Genomic DNA, 20,460 nt, shown 5'->3' with positions numbered 1-20,460 from the left:
CTTTTAAAATAGAATGTCGTCAGCACATGGCTTTGCTCTCCTATGTCAAACATTGATTTTGAGGTGATATAAAATGATGGCCAACCACTGTGGATCAAAGCCAAGAAATGGATTAAACTTAATTCAGAATCATTTCTACCCACCAGGGAAAGATGCCTAGGGAAGGAGTTGAGCAATTAGTGATAGAAGCAGTGTTATGCAAGGCCTTTGATAGCATACCTTCCAAAATTTCACAGGTGACAACATGTGGCCAAGGAACAGCAAGATGGTAACAATTGTTAAAGAGAGGAATGCACAAGCTAGGAGAGGTTGCAGCAGTTTGCTTTTGCCTGAGCTTACTGAGAAGGACAAGATTCCACCCCCTTCTCATCTCCCCCCTGCTTTGTTAACTGAGCGCAAACTACTTTTGCACTTTGAACTTCACTTGCAGCCAATGAAGTAAGCTGAGGACAAAGGGGAAAGTGGGCAGAGAGAGAAACTGGAACATTTTTAAAGCAGTTAAAAAGTGGGATAACAGAGGATTGATTTAGACTATCCCTACCAGACCAGGACAGTTGGAGTGTATACGATAGGTACTGCATCATCACCTGAGGGAGGGGGGTCAGATTCAGGTTTGGCAGGGATCCACTGATGGTATTACCCTAAAAGGTGGGGGAAGTTGAGGGTCCTCACCCACAATGCCATTGTCTCCTTGGAATTTGTGGCAATTAGAGCTCAAATGAGGCCTGAGAGAGAAGGGTATTATGTACACCATAATAACTACAGAAAGTGTTCTAGTTTCAGTAAAAACAGTGTTTTATTTAGAAATGTGCAAGGGTGCACGCAGACATACAAGAAATGAGGTTACCTTAGGAATCATACAGTGCTATTGGAAAGAAAGCTTTTTATAGAGAGGTTAAAGAGCACGATAATTACCAGTCCTGAAGAGAAGTTCATAGAAAATGTAGAGTGGCTCACACTGTGGAGATTACCGCACTAGGGTAAAAGCGTTCCCCAATGCGTTCTCACGGGTGCGAGCCTGGAGCGTGATGAGAACCAGAACGCTAGTTTACCACACGGCAGAACGCCGCCGTCGCCACCGGGCGTTCCCATCGGGTTCCAAATGTGTTCCCAATGTGTTCCAGGGACGCCATTTCTGGGAACGGTTTTGAACCATTCCCAGAAATGGCATCCCTGGAACACATTTGGAACACATTTGGAACGCCCAGCAGCAACGGCGGCATTACACCGTGCGGTAAACTAGCGTTCTGGTTCTCATCACGCTCCAGGCTCGCACCCGTGAGAATGCATTGGGGAACGCTTTTACCCTAGTGCGGTAATCTCCTGTGTCTGAGCATTACACAAAGGGATCCTGGTCTGTGGACAACATAACAAGGGCTGGGGCAGATATTTATATCTCATTTCATACCCTCAAGGGGTGTGTTGTACAATATTCAGTTTGACAAACGCCTTGATGACTTGTCTGGGAACTGACAAAAAGGGTCCAGGAAGGCAATTGGCTTCAAAGTTCTGGAGTGACAATACATTGATTATATTTGTGACAATCCTTTAATGAATGGGCAGGAAAGGTGTTCCCTTAATGATTGGGCAGAAAGGGTCACTGATTGTCTTATGATGAGACTCCCACATGTCCAGAAGATGGGTGCTAACAGTGGTGCTATGCTAAAGGCCCACTAAACCACTATAGTTTCTTATGCCAAAATAATTTTGTTTCAACTAGAATGTTAGATTAGTGTTAGACTCTGACTGGTCTTCTATTGGAACGTTAGATTTTTCTTAGGTCTCTTTCTTTGCTGGAAGTGAGAAGTTTATCAGACTACAGGATTAGGCATCTATTTCTTAAATAAGTGAGGAAATGTCACTTTTTTGGACTACAGCTCCCAGTCGCCATGCTGGGTGGGAGTTTTGATCCAATAATAACTTTTCCAAGTTCTGCTTTGAATAGATTTTAGCATAATAGTAATTTAAATATTCATTTTCCCCCTGTGCTTTGTGGGTGTAGTAACAAAAAGCATTTCTGCATGCACTAGCAGACTTGCAAAAAATGTGTTTCCCCACCTGTTTTTCTTAGGGTATGTCTTGGGGCATGTGAAGAACAGCTGGTGTAGCCTGAAGCTGGCCTTGCCCTTGATGCGGCATAATTTGGGGGTATGATAATAAGCATGGCAGCTGTCACTTATGAAAGCCATACTAACTTTTCTGAAACATTATGATATCTGGACAGGGTATAAATCCACACCCAAGTGCACCTACGTGTGAGGTTTGTGTCAACATCCCAGCTTGCTTCCCCCTCAACAGTACATTAATTAATGTTGTGTCTCTCTTGTTGCTCATCATTTCTTTTTCTACATAGTGCTACATGTTAATCAAGACTCACATATGCAGTAAAAGTCAATTGTGTGAATGATATACTTAATTTTTCAATATAGTTTTAAGAGTTCTTTTTATAACCCCACTGTCCATTTCTTCAACATATGGACTGATGTAAAAGAAGAGCCATGTTGGATTATACAGTGGCCAACCAGCACCAAAGGGAAAGCCCAGTAACAAAACATGAATGAAACTGCACCCTCTGTCTTGAGGTCTCGGGCAACTGATACCTAGATATACTGTATACTGTTTGTGATATGGGAGGTGGATTATATAGCCATCCTCACTAATATTTGCCAATGAGCCCATTGCCCATGAATTTATATAGCCCCATTTCAAAACCCTCCAAGTTGACAATCAACACTGCATCTTGTGACAGTGAATTTCACACTGTAGCTATGCTTCTTTAACTATGCTTATACCATTCAGTATCAGTGGATGACCTTTGGTTCTAAGATTATAGGAGATTCATAATTTTATACATCTCTACCATTTCGCCCTTTATTTGTCTCTCCTTCCTCCCCCCTCCCCAATGCTAAACAGACCTGATCATTGCAATCTGTCCACATAGTTGAGTTGCTCCAGCCCTTTGGTCATTTGGTTGCCCTTCCCTGCACATTTTCCATCCCTATAACATTCTTTTAAAACACAGTGACCACAACTCTGTACAGTATTTCAGTTATGGTTGCATTGTTGATTTGTATAAGAGCAGTGTGATATTGGCAGTGTTATTTCAGATTCCTCTTCTAATTATGCATATCTTGAATTTTCCTTTTTTTATAAACAGCAACCACACACTGGTTGACATTTTCAAAGAGATATCTACCATGACCACTAGATACCTCAGTTGGTTGCTGCCAGCTCACATCCCATCAGTGTATATATGAAGTTGGGTTTTTTGTTTTTGTTTTTGTTTTTTGCCCCTGTGTGTACTGTGTACTGTATAACTTTACTGAATTATTATTTACCATTTAAAAGCCCATTTTCTCACTTTGGAGAGATGTGTTTGGAGCTCTTTACATTTCTTTTTTGTTATCACCACTCTAAAAAAATTATTGTCAACAGAAAACGTGATGGCTTCACTATACACCCCTAACTCCAGATTTTGCATCAGGAGAGTCTCTACATCTGAAGTTTGGTAAAGATACATATTTCCTGGGGGTTTTTTGGGGGGGTATTTTTAGGATTTTGACAGTAGTCCTGGATCTTCTAACATATATGCACAGCTTTTGTTTATAAAGTAATGTAGTGGAGGGGTGAATATCTTACGAGATGTTATAGGAATCTAGGCATTTACTTTATTAGGCCTTACATATTTTCCCCTTTGCTTGACACAGAGACTTCACTAAGGTTGTGTGTGAGGTGTGGGTGGCACCAGGTGACACTCTAAGGGAGGGTGACACGACTGCTCCCTAAACATCTGCCTTTTGGCAGAAATGGGCTGTGGTGTTTGCCTGCATCCCTTTAAATCACTGGAGCTCAGAGGAAGAAATGGTGTGAGTGCGGTGAGGCTCAGTGGGAGCAGAAAGGAGAGGCCTCAGGGTTTTCTAAATAACATTTTAAAATTTAAATTTTTAAAAATTATTCTTTAAAAAAATTAAACCATTACATCTAACCAAATTTTCACTTTAACCACATGAAACAATGTACATGTAAATACATTTAGCCTGTGTGTATGATATTGTAATTTAAAGGTATAATTTTAATTTTGCTAGTTGTTTATGTCACAACAATTACCATTACAATCAGTAATATATGGGAATTACTATTTATCAATTATGGCCGGTTACAGACTGGCACATTAGTGCGTGACGAGCACGCACTAGGGTTACAAAAGGGCGGTGCTTCTGCACCGCCCTAACCCTCGTGCGTGCTCGTCACGCACTAAACGGCGGCGGCCCTTCCATACGGCCGCCGCCGTGAGGACGTCACGGCCGCGCTGCCTCTAGACGGGGCGGCACGGATGTGACGTCCTTGCTCCGTGCCAGGGCGCTTAGTGTGCCCTGAACACGGAGCAGGAAGGAGCTCCGTTTCGGAGCTCGAAGGAGCTCCGTTTCAGAGCTCCTTCCTGGTTTAGTCCGCTGGGCTCAGCCTTTCTCCTTCTCCCCTCCGCCACGGGGTGTCCTTGGGGCTTGAAGCCCCAGGGACACCCCTTTTCAGGCTGTGGGGAAGCGGCATTTTGCTGCTTCCCCGCAGCCTGAAAAGTGGCAGATCGGGGCCTCAGCGACTGCCGTTCTGGCCGCTGAGGCCCCGATACTCCGGGGAAAGGGGCGGGTCCAGACCGCCCCAAATGGGCGGTCTATAACCTGCCAAAGTTAGTACAAAATAATAATAATAATAATAATAATAATAATGTTTATTATGTTTATTAATATCCCGCCTTCCTCCCAGTAGAGGGACACAAGGCGGCTTACAAATCTAAAACAGTCCAAGTTAAAACATTATAAATATGCAAAATACAAGTTTAAAAAACAATTAAAACAATTAAAAACATTACATTATTAAAATTTAAAGTTCAAAACTCTTTAAAACAAAAAACAAAACAAAACAGCATTCTTGTCATAAAAAAGCCTGGTGGCATAGAAACGTCTTTACCTGCCACCGGAAGGACAGCAGGGATGGAGCCATCCTGGTCTCCCTTGGGAGGGAGTTCCAGAGCTTGGAAGCAGCCACTGAAAAGGCCCTTTCTCTTGTGTCCACCAAACACGCCTGAGAGGGTAGTGGGACAGAGAGAAGGGCCTCTCTTGATAACTTCAATATTTTGGGGGGCTCGTATAGGGCAATACCGTCCTTCAAATAGCCTGTACCCAAGCAAAAAAAATGTTGCTATGGATTCAGTATGCTGTGGTTTGGGAGGAGGTCAAAGGGTGTGTGTGACATCATGAAGTACCACACTGGATAATGACAACCCTAGTGATGCCACTAGCTTGACATATTGAGTGTGTTTATTATCTTTTTTTATGTACTCATGCTTATGCATTTCATTTACTATTTTGCAACTGCTTTCATGGTACTGTAGTAAGATTGTTATCTGCATCAGTTATTTTAATGCAATGTATGTTCAGTTTTTGTTGTTTTGTAAAAACTTACTTGCAAATAGGTAAAATTAATCTTGATCTGCTTGCTAATGTTGAGCCTTCCCCTCCCCTTGGGGTCCCTGTCAGTGACTTATTTAGATGGTGATGTCCAGAGGAGGCAGATCATCCTGGTTTTGTTTGTTTGTTTGTTTTGCAAAAAGAGGGCATTTGGTGGGAATTGGGAGGTGTGGCAGCTGCACAAAAAATGCTTTGACAGGGCTCCACCTTGAAGTCAATTTTTCAAAACAGAAATTTTCCCAAGATTTAGAGAAAAGGGGTCTCTTGCTGTTTCAACAGTATGGCTTCTATTTTTTTTTTCTTTTTCATACCCCACTCTTGGTGTCCGGCTCACTTTGAGGTGACATAGTTCACTGTTGTTTAATTGGAGTTTGTACATACAGGCAAGCAAGTAGCCAAATGCCACATTTTGTAAACTGCAAAACCTACTCCACTTTGCCAGGCAATAAACAAGAGATGGGATCACTGGTGTGCTCCATGGCTCTATTTAAAGGCTCTTTACATTGTCTGGTGGTGGTGGGGAGAAGGAAAGCCTGGCTTGCAGCCATTATTAGTCACACATTTCCAGCAAGAAACAGAGCCTTAATTACAGTAACAAGGTTTTCATTCCTAACGTATACAGCCCCCACCTATTTGTCTTTAGAACCTGTTATTTTCAATCATCGGCCCAAAGAAGCATCTAATTATTAAAACTCTGTTGTTTCTTCATAGAATATCATGTGATTTATTTTTCCACCAGGCTTGATGAGACTGAAGGCTTTGTGAGGGCTTTTTTTGTGTGTGCAATGTTTGGCACAGTACTTTCCTTGTTCTCCCATTATCTGGCAAACTAGAATTACAAATAATTCAAACATAAAACAAAATGATGCTGGAATGAGCTTCCTGACTGTTTTGTGAAGCCCTCAGGCTTGGAACAAGGGCTAGACGTGACAATGAAAGTCAGCTACAGTAGCTTTGCGTTCTACAGCAATAATTCCACCCAAGTACAAAAATTTGTAAGGTGGGTTGAGGTTCAGTTGCGTGAGTGTCTGGTCTCAGAAAACTACTTCATATTGAGTGAGTGTTGTCATTGCTATGACACAACTGACCATCAAAGGCCATTCTTTGTGTGCCTTTTTTATGTTCATTTGTCACTTATCTTTTCAAAAACAAAATACCAGGATGTAAACCCAGAGTACATAGGGAAGGCAATAGCTCCCCTTTATTGCAGTGGACTTTCAACTTTTGTTGACCTTGTTTACCCAATTGTTGTCAAGAAAACATGCTGCAGTCTGTTTAATCCCTGCTCCTTCTCTTACTTAATTTTTCATATTCATAACTGTTTTCGAAATCTGAAGTTCATTAGGGAATTAATGAAAGCTCAAATCTTCATTGTTTCTTTGTAATTTGTTTAATGTCTTGCACAAGTGCCCAAGATCCTGTGGACAGTCCAAAAGATAAACAAATGGATCCTATAGTAGACCCAGACTAAGAAATCTCCCTGGAAATCAAGATGACACAACTGAGGCTGTCATACTTTGGACATATCTTGGGAAGAGAGGGCTCATTAGAAAAAAACAATAATGCCAAGAAAGGTGGAAGGAAGTAGAAAAAGAGGAAGGCTGCATGCTAGATGGATGGACTCTATTAAGGAAGTCAGGGGTATGACTTTGCAGGAGCTAAGCAGAGCAGTAGAGGACAGGGAGTCTTGGAGATGTCTCATCCACAAGGTCACCATGGATCGAGACTGAGTCGAGGGTGGTTAACAACAGCAACATTTACTCTTAGGAAGAAAAATAAATTCTTGTATAATATCACCTGGATAACTTTGGGTATTATGCACAGGATGCTACATGGAAAAGAAGAAGGCTGTAGCATCTTCTACACTTTAATAATTGTGTAGAAGAGGGACTTTCATCAGATGAAATGTTTTCTTCCAAACAACTATAAAAATATATATAATAACGCTTTCCTTTTTTTTAATGTAGCCCTAGCATTGGTAGATCAGGACTCCTTCAGATGAAGCAAAAGTGTATTGAGGATGAAGTATTTGTTGTTGAATGTGTTGCAAGTGTATAATGAGGCTGTAATATTTGTAGTCCTTGTTGTTTAAAAACCAAACAACATTTCTGTTGTTCCAGATAGTTTTCTGGTAATTCCTAATGCCAACTGCAATATTCCCTGCCCTCACTCCTGGGCTTTTTTGTGCACCAACATTGGGCATGCAGAACACACATAGTAAATATCTACTGACCCAGACATCCTTGACACCAGCTGGGAGTTTTTAAAGTAGTTCACAACCAAAAAGAAAACTTTCATCTTATTTGCGGCTCACCCTGAGATTTATCTTAGAGGCCCTCAAATGAGCATTAGCTGAAATTATTAGGAATTATTGTACTTCCCTGGGGTTTTTTCCCCCCTGGGGAGACAAATCTTAAGGTGAGCAGTAAGAGAGAAGAAGTTTGATTTTTGCATGTGAACTACAGTGGGTCTTTGGTATCTGGTAGGATATGGTTCCAGGATCCCCTGTGGATACCAAAATCCATGGTTTAAATACAATGGCATAGTAAAATGGTGTCTTTTTATTAAATGGCAAAACCAAGGTTTGTTTTTTGGATGGGGGAGTATTTTCAAGCCATGGATGGTTGACCCCATGGATAAAGAATCTGTGCATATGGAGGGTCAACTGTACTTAAAGCCTGGATACACACCTCCACTCACTCCCAGCTGGTGTCAAGGCTGTTTGGCTCAGCAGATGTTTGCTATGTGTGTTGTGCATGCACAGTGTTGGTGCATCAAAAATCCAGGAATGAAGGCAGGGAACCAAAGAGAAGAGACATTGGTCCATCTTGCCATTTGGAGTAAGGCAGAAGTGGATTGCCAGCAATAAAACTCAAAGATACTACTTGTACAAATCCTTGAGCCAGCAATGCATGAGTTAGTGTGTGTGTGTGTGGGGGGGAATCCCTCTTTGCATGTCGTGTGTGTTATAGGCAAGGACACGCGGGATGCCAGGCCTAAACAGGAATTATGAAAATGCTACAATGATTGCACATTTTGCTGTGCTTGCCTGGCTACCAAACTATGTACAACGCTTTGTAAATTTACAGTGCTTTATAAATAAACTATAACAACAACAACAACAACAAACAAAAATGTCCCTTCCCACCCCAGTTCTGGGTTGTAATATTATCTGGTTAGCTAGTTTCTTTCCAAATTACCTGGATTGGCCTGTTGCCCCAGACAGTTGACCCAAAAGCAGTTATAGCCATCACCCAAAACTTACCTGTGCCACCTCTGTGACATTTACCTGAGAGAGAAAAATGTCTTGAGTTGTACTAGTTGAAAATATTTTGCTGCCCTGAGAAGCCAAGGTGCGTAACCCTACATATCTGTCAGTAACCCTACACAAATGCTTGCTTGGCAGGGATTGCTGGATTTTTGCAGAATAAACCTGTGCCTTGCAGCTGTGTGAGTTCATGTCACAGTATTCCAGAATGTCTTATTTGGAATTCCTGAAAGATTCAAGAACATTCTCCATTTTAGCTTCTGTATTTCTGGGTCTCTTTTTGATTCTCAGTCTTAGGCTTTGATTATTGTTATTTAGAAAAGCCATATTTTTTTTAAAAAAAGAATTATACAGTTGGTCCTTGGTATCTGCTGGGGTTTGGTTCCAGGACCCGCATGGATACCAAAACTCATGGATGTTCAATTCCCATTTGTAATGACTGGGCCACCTGTCATTTAAGGACTTCTCTCAAACCACAAAGGGTTAAGCTGGGGGGAGGTACATGCTAATGAGAGCTTATATCACATGCTAATGAGAAGTTACATTATAGCTGACCTGAGGCCCGACTGGCCAATCAGTAGAGCAGGACCGGGAGTTTCAAGAACCTTCCACTGGAGGTCTTTAAAAGGCCTCTGAGACCATGTGGTCTTTTGTCTTCTGTTGTTTTGGAAGCCCAGCTGTTGGGCCTTAAGGGATGCAGTTTGAGCTAGGCAAAGGGAGCCAGCTCCTCACATCCGAAGCCCCATCAAGGGCTGCAAATCCCATCTCTGTGTGAGTAGCTTAGGAAATGTTAGTTAGTGCATCTAGGCTTTTGTTATGTTTATTTTTTGGCTTGCTTGAAATGAGCATCTTGTAACTACGCATTCTGTACCTGCAAGGCATGGAGGCCTTGCATGAATGATACCTTATTGCTCTATTCTGTCTACTTAGAATAAATACCTTTCTTTAAAAGTATCTGCTGTCTCTATACTCCTATACACATGCCTTAGCTCGGTTATTGCTTGCTTAGGTTAGCAGGGGAAGAAACTTAAGTCCTTAGCAAGTCCCAGTGTGTGCTAAGGGGAGTTCATTGTAGATTCACTGGGTGGTGGCAGCTTGACTAGAGGATCACAAGGGGCCTCATTCTGCTCAGCAGGGAGCAGCAACAAAGACCCAGGAAACTCTAGGGGAAATTAAAGGGATCCACTGGGTCTAAGGGCCAAGAACAGGGTGGCTTTTTGGACCCTGGGATCATCACACCATTAAATACAGTGGCCTAGTAGAATGGTGTTCTTATATAAAATGGCAAAAAGCAATGTTTGATTTTTGGAACTTATATTTTTTAGAAAAACATTTTCAAGCCATGGATGCTTGAATCCACGGATAAAAAAAATCCATGGATATAGATGGCTCACTGTATATCTGTTAATGAAAAATATGCTAACAAGAGCCTTTAGATAATTACTACATACATAATACTGTTTATGCAAATAGCCATTTACATTTCTTTAGGAACAGTAAGCAGCAGTCAGCAAGATCTTGTAGGCTTATGCTGGTAAAATTGTCCATTACACCAGAGTAAGCACTTTTGGATTGGTGTGTAATGGCATTGGGGTTATAACAGGAGAACAACTGCCCTGATGGCTTCTGGGTTGCTTGTGAACTAATAGATAAGCTTCTTCTATGAAGGAAATGGTTTTTGCTGCTGGCCCTCTGACCAATCATCAAAATCATGTTCTCGTTGCCACCTCACCATTGTCACCCCTCCTCCTCCTACCCAGGCATAATTACCCCAGTTGATAGGTCCTTGGCCATTATGAGTAGTATTTTATGTGGTCCAAACTGTTTGAATTCCAGATGTAAGAGAAATAGTTCCACATATGAAAATAGCATTGTTTAATGACCATTTAGATCACTGAAGATCAGCATGGTTCTTGCCAAGAAAACCCTATCAGAGGGTCACCATCAGTGGTGTCACCACTGGTGACAGCTGGTGCAGCACCGAGGAAGACAGGGCAGCAGCGTCCTGCCCTACTCCCCCTACTGCTACCCCCTCATGGCTTCATCCTAGTTCTTGGTTCCCTCCCTGGGGAAAGAAGCGCAAAGCCACAAGATGTGCATTCATTCCTCTGCCATAGTAGGAGGAAGACTCCCCCCCACAGTGACACTCCACAACTGTCAAGTGATGCCACTGCTTGCCGTTAAATCAGAGTTGGCAGAAAAGCATATAACAACAAAATCACCATAGAAAGTTTCAGCTTGAACCATTGTTGAAATGAACCAACAGGTGTATGGTGCACCTAGGCTAATTTTGGATGCTGAAACAGACATATTTTTCAGGGCTGGAGTCAGACATAACAGTATCACCTCACTACCTTGAGGTGTGTTGCCATGCCATGAGACTACAAAAGAGTATCATTTGTCTCCTATACCACTTTGGCCTCACAGGATCCCACTGGCCATTCTGGCTAATACATTCTGGGGGGTGTGATCTAAAAGAATAACATTTTGGCCCATGCAGCAAAGAAGGGATGCATGCCTATTTCTTCAAGCAGGCAAGATTTTGACTGGATGTGTGGGGCTGGGTGGGGAGGGTAAGCCAGTTCTTAGTAACTGCAGGAAGCATGCTGAAGCCTCTTTTGAGATTTTTCCTTATTTAAAAAAATGAAATTGGGGCCTAACTTAATTTATGTGCACAACTTCTTTTATCTATGTAGTTTAAAATAGTAACAATAAAACTGCAGCAGACAAATTCCCAAAGGCTGGAGCCATTAATACCCAAAATAACAGTAAGTTGTAATGAAATTACCACAGCCATGTGGGAAATGAAAAGGCTGGAACTGATTTAAAAGTCTGCAAGTATTTTGGCTGGTTTTTCCAGCTGCTTCATAAAATGACCCTAAACCCACTGGGCACATCATACAGAAAGCTCTCTCCAAATGCATTGCTGGTATCCAAGATGCATGCTCTTTGTCCAGAGTTAACAAAACCACCCTAACAGCTTAGAGCTTCAAAAGTGCACACAACTGGAAAAGCTGATTATTCTACCATACAACAATGGTATAGATGAGTACAGTAGTTGGTTTTAATAGTGAGAGTAAGAAACCAAACATGCAGAGATTTTAAAATCTGTATTGGGTTTAATAATTTTAAAACTTGAGTCCCATTATTGGAAAAAGGTGAGATTAATTAAAGGTTGATTATGATGATGATGATGATGAGTGCCTGGACGTTATCAGACAAGGGAAATTGGAAGTATAATCCAATGGCAATCCAAACACAATCATGGGGTTTAATGTTATTGCATGATAGAATACCACATGCAATTTCGGGCAATGAGAAATCAGTTCAAACGTAATCATGGGGTTTCACGTTATTGCAATTTCGGACAATGGCAAGCTATTTTCGGGCAATGGGAAGTCAGTTTGGATGCAATTTGAATTCACGTAAATTCACTGAACTAGCGAATTCACGTGAATGCGTTCTGGCCCCACTTTCTTTTCATTCGAAATTAAGAGAAATTCATCCCGTGTGATAAACTCCCCTGTAACAGGCATATGAGGGGTTTTTCCCCACTTTCAGTATGTTTGCCTCTGTTTTTGTCCCATCTGTTGTTTTAAAAAATTCAGTTGGAAACTCTGACCTAAACACATTTGCTAGTGACAAGTAGAGTAGAACAAATGAAGTAATGTGGTTTACATGAGTGTTGGCTTTACCATTTGCAAACTGATTCTGCTGGTCTTGACTAGCAATTGCTTTTAGGCAACTTTGAGGGTTTTTCATCTTCTAGCCCTTTGCAATGATATATTAACTCTGTAAGTCTTTCCTTCCAAGCTTTAGTTGTTACACAGTACTTCTGTACTTTTTCCCTTATAAAAAGAACTGTATGAAAATAGTTTCCTTTGCAATAAAAAACAGTATAGAAAATCATGGATACCCAAGGACCAGTAATTAGGTACTAATTGTTCAAAATGTTTGAACAAGATTGTTGCTTGGATCTGAACTGAATTTTCTAACTGAGCAAATATCGAAGAAAACCGAAAACAAAGATTGGAAAGAAGAATTTTTAACACTATAGAAACAGTACAAGTACTAACAAAAAATTAAAAAATAAACTAGACCCTGAGCAGTCATTCAGCTTCAATGGTGTAGTTATTGCAGAGGTATAAAGAGAGTCTCAAAATTCCCTTGGTAGAGGTTTCATCTAGCTGGAACAATGCCAAAAGATGTTATAATATTAGATTCTAGAGTATATTCTTTGTGGCTCAAAGCTGAGTGTGGGGAACACAAGGAGCAGGTGGTAAGATTACTGGGGTCTGAGGGTCTGGAAGGGGTTCTGGGAACTGACTATTTACACAACTTTTTGACTTCCTCAATAGTTTTTAGGGTGTATTGCAAAATATCACAGCAGAGTCATGGAGTCAACAAAAATACAGCTTTATTCAGCAGAATGTAAGGCAAAAATAAGCAAAGCAAAAATACAGCAATGTGGCTAGATACAAATATATACAATGCAAAAAACCACAAAAAACTATCAACATAGCATAACTTCTTGCATGCCAGCAATACTACAATGTCCTAGCAAAGAGAGAAAAACTTACTTCCCAGCAGCATGGAAAGTAACAGGCTCCTGGCCAGCATGGAGAGCAATACACTCTCAAAAGGCCAAGCAGATTCCCAAAGCAGTTATACTGTTAAGTGGCAATCATAACCATCTGCCCAAATTGCCTGATTGCATCACTAATTACCAGTGCACGCTTACCATCATGGACTTCACCTGTCACTTTGCTACAGCCTCATCCAGTCACAACTTAGTATGCACACTGGGATATCCTGACAATAGTATAATTCTTTGTCAATTGTTTTAAACATCCAATGCAGGAGAAAAACCTATGAATTTCAAAGAAATTAATTATAATATATAAAATTCTGGATTGCAAATTATGAAGGATTTTAAGATGACATGGAGAGGGGCAATATCTGAGTGTAAGTTAAGGCAGGGAGTTGGAGTAGGAAGTGAGGGTTGTGAGTGGCAATGGCTGTATGCTCCACCCTCCCCCAAAATCTCAAGGAACACTGAAGGAATAAACGAACTCCCAGAGCTTGTACCTACTCTCAGTGACCTTGCTCAAAGCAGTGAATTTGAATGTATTCCTACAACTGCAAATGATGATGTGAGCATAATGTAGAACAGTGGCATTTAAAGTGATCTGAGGACTGTTACTAGCCTGCAAGCCATAGTTTGTTAGTCAATAGCAAGTCTCCAGGAAAGAAAAAAACAGCTTTGGCAATGGACATAAAAAAATCCCAAGCATATTGGGAATAGCTCTTCTATTTGCTGTGATCACATTCCCTTGGTAACTTTGCTTGTCCTTTTTCTTTGAATGCCTAAAGTGTGTTTCTAAATGCTCAACTGAAATTTTGAGTTAATGTACTGCTGAAATTTGTGGACTGAAGGAACGTTTCGGGGGGGGGGGGGGGCAGAATTCTTATTTCAGGTATCAGTGCTTTCCTCCATAGCTATAACCCTGGGAAGCACTGCTTTAGAGGACTGCACAGCAATTTCACAACATACCGTTATGAATGAAGGGTACTGGAAACAAGGACCAATATGGAGTGTTGAACTTGGGGCAAGGAACACTGAGTTCACTCAGCCATGAATCTCACTGTATGAAAATGGTGCCTAGAAGTTGTCACTGTTCAGCCTAACCTACCTCACAGGACTGTTGCAGGTTTTCAGCAGTTTTATCCCCACTGCCAAGGTTATAAGACTTTTGAGTATTAGGGACTTTTGGTAAGTATCTCATTAAGTTTCTTGTACATAAAAAACTTGGGTTTTCTGCAAAATTCAATACATTTTGTACAATAAGGGGGTTTTGTGCATTTTTTAAAATAAGTGTTGAAAACCATTGGTGTTTTGCTCTCAATGCAGGACCACACAATCTTATGGTAGTTGACAATATTTTCAGATGGGCATCAGAGGAAGGAGTATCATAGGCCTGTTACAGACAGCCAAAATAAAGCTGCTTCGAGTCACAGTGGAGGTATGGTGTTTCAATGATGCATGCGTGCTAAGAGTCCAGAAGCCACACCAAAGCCATGCTCCAGTCCTTAGGGCTGGAGTGTGGCTTTGGTGCGAGTTCTGGACTCTTAAGACACATGCATCATTGAAACACCATACCTCCACTGTGACTCGAAGCAGCTTTATTTTGGCTGTCTGTAACAGGCCATAGAGTCACCCTAGGTCAATGGGTGATTTGAAGGTACATCACATCACACACACACATCACACACACACACACACACACGCCCCTTGACAACTCTCATCATGTCAAGAAAGCTTCTGTCATTGAAGATGAGAAATTTAATATTCCTTATATCCCTGGTTGCCATGAGCCCTGTTGGAGGAGTGGAAGGGATAAAAAATGCAATAACTAAACAGAATAAATATTTTATAAATAAATAAAACCTGGTCCTGTGGAATGAAGACTGAGGGCCTGGACAGACCAGCACTTTGTGCCAGCCTGGGCCCAAACTAGGGTTGCGCAGGGGCTGAGTGTTTACATGCTCAGAAACCCTATCACGTGCCCTGGGTGGCATCTTGGTGCATGCCCGTACAGATGGTGTGTGCCATGATGATGTCGCTCATGCGCAGCACCTAAATGGTGCTGTGCATGTGGGGTGTCAAAAGGCGCGCTGCAGCCCTTATGGCACCCCTGTAGTGTCAGGAAAAGAAGCCCCTTTTCGGGGTTTCTTCTTCCAGCGGGTTGGGGGCATGGCGTGCAGTTGCCACATCCCCAAATCAGCCCGTTCAGGGGTGGCATAGAGCCCCCCTGTTTGTACAGCCCCTGAGTTTCTTAGGAAGACTGTGAGGCTTCTGCTTCTTATTCTACCACATTCTCCAGTAGATGTGAGGTTCTCTTTAAAGCGCCACTTCCACCATATGTGAACCCTTCCACAAATCTTACACCTATCAGCAAGGATTCTCTTTTATCCCCATGTCTGCCACCAATATTAAGAACCTCCTCCTGTCCCACTGCTATGGCCATCAATTTTGGGGACCTACTAGATACCCCCAAGCTTCCTGTGCAAGATATTCTGCAATAGCTGCCCCTACTGGGCACTAATTCTCTCTGTTCTGTGCTGCTACCAGACCTTGTATCTGAATCTAATCTTTATATATATAGCATTCCCAGAGCCAAAAGTGTGTAATACAAAAACAAAAGAAATTGGCCATAACAAAAAAGATTACTAATTTAATACATTTAAAACATATCTCTGACTCTCACTCTTCTCCCAGTTCAGACTCTTAAACCCACTCATTTTTTCCTTAAGCTTGACTCTCTCCACATTAATGCTCCCTCTTTCACTCCACACACCTCTCTCAATCTCCAGACCAAGTGTCAAGGCACAGCATAATTCAAATCCCTTCAAATATTCCAGCAACCACCACTCACTCTCAACATTACATTTGTCCACTCCCCCCCCACCAGCTCCTTACTTAATTGTCTCTACTGCATAACCAAATTAGCTTAATACATAAAACAACATTTTTTTTAAAACCAAAAGTCCATGACTTCACAAACACCTCCTGAGTGGTCCTTTTCTCTGGAAGAGAGTATCACTTTTCACGCAAAGGAGAATGCCAAGCATTTTTTGGTTCAGACAGTAAAAGAAGAAAGCCCATTCACTGTCAAGATCATATCCAATGCAAACAAAACTGACAGTGCAAATTGTTGTCCTCTTATGCTATATTCCTAGTAGTTTCATATAAAAGACTAATTTTGACCTCTTCTTGTCCTCTTATTCTACATTCCTAGTAGTTTCATATAAAGGACCAAATTCTTCTTGGTGTTGCTTGTCCTACATTTCTGAATTCACACAAAAACATAACATCTGTTTATAGCTATGCAGTCTTTTAATTGAATTCTGCAGATGACAACAAAGCAGTCCCAAAGATTAATGACTCAATTGTGGAGACACGGGAAAATGCAAAGTTAAATTGATTACATTAATTGTTTCTTTGAGAAGTGATCTTGTTCAGCAGTGTATTTCTGTGTTGGAACATTCTTGGTGGTCTGGTCTATTTACCCGTTTCCTTTTAAGCTTTGGCACTTTGGCATTATATTAGGTTTAAAAGCAATTTCCAAGTCTCTGGCTGACAATAATTGTACAGAGATTGTGACAGAGAAAATGATAAATGGATTGGCCTTTTGGAGTGGAAACCTTGGTTATTATTAGATCACTCAGGAGAAAGAAATGGAGCATGAAACAGAAGATGAGAATGACCCATCATATTTGCCTTAAACTTAAAACAACACATCTGTTTCTTTACTTGATATACCAGAATTTTGCTAAAAATATACAGTCATCTTTTTCCCTTTTAGGGAGATCATCAGATTAAAGGAAAAGAGATACCTATCCCATTATGTTCAGACTCACTCACATTCTTATTTCTTAATTTATTTATTAGATTTATTTCTTGTTTTTTTCCAATAGTGGAACCTAAGGATACAGACATGTACACAAAGATTTTGTTAGTTTCCCATCTGAACACTTTGACCAGCCCAATATCTGCTTAACTTCAGGAAAGTGACTTCACTATATGCATTCAAACCTTTGCTTTCAAATTTAGGCTTGGTTGATTCTTGTTTAGGAAGGAGTCCTTCCAGACTATAGAAACCTGGGCTGGTCTTGAACTGATATAGATATGAAGTAGTGCAGAAATTTATCATCTATGACAGGGGTGGGATTGTGCACCCCAAAGCCTTGGGGAGGTGCAGTCCTTGGGACCCCTATTGACCCTCAATCCTCCAGCACACACTTCTCAAATTCAAACAGTCTCTTTCACTATAAACTGCTTTTGAAATAACCTCCCCCCAAACAGAAAGTCCCTGCAAAATTGCCCAGAAGATGACCAAGAATGAGAATTTTGGTCTCCCACAATGGCACACTTTAGTTCTCCAGAGCTCCAGATGTGCCAAGATGTGGATAATGTACTCTCCATGTTCTAGAACCTTCCCCCCCCCCGCCCCTTAATCTGCATTAAGTGGTACATGAAAGCTGATATAAAGTTTTATGAGATGCCAGTAAGTCACTAGGTCAAATCTTAGCCAAACTAATGAATTAGGTTGGTAAATTAGGCACACTTCAGCCACCCCCACTTCTTCCCCCATGATAAATGAGTAGCTCTAGTTTTGCTAAAATAGGTTTTGCATGACATAGCTGAACCAGAATGATCAAAGGTTTTGGCTGTGTTCATTTAGTACACAACTGAGACCAAGTTTTTCTCTTCTGCTACAGGTGTTTAACAAGTCCAGCAAAACTAGGGTAACTGTACTCTTGCCAATTATTGATACTGTATGTAAATAAGAGCTTCATGCATCTGATACTGGGGTCCTGGTGTATCAAAGCTCATGCTCCAATTAATCTCTTACAATCTTTAAGATTGTATCCTAACAGAGATATTTTCAGGACTCCTGATGTAATACATCTAAAGCACTTTTAACACTCACTACTGCTATTATAGTTGCCAAGTTTTAATGGGCTAATATGATTGCTTATTTTAACCATAGCTTGATTATAGACAATTAGCTGGTGGTAATATTTCCATGTGAAGAAAAATGTCACCTTATGATCTGTGGACAACACTATGCTAAAAAGCCTAAGTGGAAAACTGAGAGCCTTAACCAATGTCATTTGTTGTCCTGCTTTGTTCACTATTACAGTCTCCATCATCCAGGTTTGCCAGTGTTGTAACCAAACAGTCTTAAACTGTACCACCAAAGAATTGTTTTGTATTTTCTTTGCCCTTTTCCTCTAACCTCCACCTGCCCTTTTCTCAGATTTCTCTTTCTCAGGCCATTGCCTATTATGCAGTTTTGCCCCTTAGCCTCTATGCAAGTTGAGACTTTTCCCCACTACTCCTCACCACTATTTCTGTCCCTAGGATTATGTTATAGAAACTGCCAAAATGCCATCTTACCCAGCCCTAACAGGTGTTGGACTGAAAACACTGAACATCTGGAATCCTTGGCAGCTAGTCCCACATCAGTGGGATAGTGAATACATTCTCAATTTTTTGTCCAAACTCAAAAAGAACTATCCAGGGGTGTTACAAAGCCCAGGGTGGGGGCCATACCAAGTCTCTCTCTGGCTTTACTTCACAAACGAAGATTCAGGAAGGACTCATCCCACGCTTTCTACAAGCGCGTTGATGACTAAAAAGGCCAATTTGGGATAAACAGGTCCGGTTGCAGAAAGCACAACAGAAAGTCTCCTTGCAGTTCTTTCTGCATTGTCGTTTCTCTTCGAGACTCGTTCGGCATGAGTTTTCGAAAAAGGCTGCAGCATTGTAGATAGTGCATCTCCATGCCTCCCCATGAGAGGCCAGTAGTACCCTATAAATGGGGTTATGCAACTGATCCCCAAAGGTCCAAGGGAGTGTCTCCTTTCTCTGCATCTGACCCCATCCTTTTGACCAAAGCTCAGTGGCCACCAGAGAAAGGAGATGCTGACTTGCTCATGGTGAACAAGGGTCCATCCCTCTCCTTTGTTTGGTGCCCACTAAGCCTGCTTGAGGGGGTGACTTTGTCAGATATAGGCAGCAGAATAGTTGTGCTGGTGGGTAAGCCTGGGGGCTGGTGAAAGTTCTGCCACAACCACCAAGCTTCAAGCCATGACCAGAGAATGGTCCCCCAGGCTTGAAGCTTGGAAGCATCTACAGTGTGGCATGGCAGAACCTTCACTGACCCCTGAGCTTGCCTGGCAGCTGCTCTATTGGCAGGAGGAGGACAGGAGTCACCCTCCCCCCGCCATGCTGTGTAGAGGTCAAAGTCTAAAGGGCCTTTCTTTGCTCATGGCTCAGAGCTCAGTGGTGGTGATGGCACCTTCACCAGCCCTCAAGCTCACCCAGTGGCTTCTACATCACTGGGAGGGGGAGAGGTGCTGCCAACACTGCCATGCAGTGAAGAACTGCAAGCCGAGAGGACCTTGGTGGCAGTGGTCCAGCGAAAGCTCCCAAGCTCACTCTGGGGTTGTTTCATCAGCAGGAGTGAGACAGGTGCCACTACCACACTAGAGCTGGAGAAAGAAAGGAGAGGGAAAATAGAGTCAGAGAAAGAAGCGCAGATGCAGCAGAGGGAGGGAAGATGGTGTGGGACTGTCCGCTGTCGCCATCCTACACCAGGTGACACCAGCCCTAGTGACACTAGAGCTGTCCAAAGTGTTGTGCTTAATTAAACAGCTCCATTAAAATTCAGACTATACCTAAATGGCACTGACATGGCAACACCAGAAGCTGCTATTTTGAACATCTACAAGCACACTGAGAGCCAGCATGGCATAGTGGTTTGAATGTTGGACTACCACTGGAGACCAGGGTTCAATTCCCTGCTCAGCCATGAAACCCCCTGGATGACTTTGGGCAAGTCACATGCTCTCAGCCTCAGGGAAAGGCAATGGCAAACCTGCTCTGAACAAATCTTGCCAAGAAAACCCCATGATAGATTTGCCTTAGGGTCACCATAAGTTGGAAATTATTTGAAGGCACACAACAACAACAACAACAACAACAAACAAGCACTCCACACTATCAAACATGTTTTGCAATTAGTGTTTGAGGTTTTGCTGTCACAGGTGTAACATAATATAGTTATTGGCAGAGAGCTTTTCAATAACCATTTTCTACCTGAACAACTAAAATATGATATCTTACCTTTATGCAATATTATTTCCTTTGCCACCCAA

Source organism: Sceloporus occidentalis, unplaced genomic scaffold, assembly GCF_023333645.1.
Source record: "Sceloporus occidentalis isolate IW3139 unplaced genomic scaffold, rSceOcc1.0.p SCAF_6, whole genome shotgun sequence".
In the NCBI taxonomy this organism is placed as follows: domain Eukaryota; kingdom Metazoa; phylum Chordata; class Lepidosauria; order Squamata; family Phrynosomatidae; genus Sceloporus; species Sceloporus occidentalis.
This window is presented reverse-complemented; position numbering follows the sequence as displayed.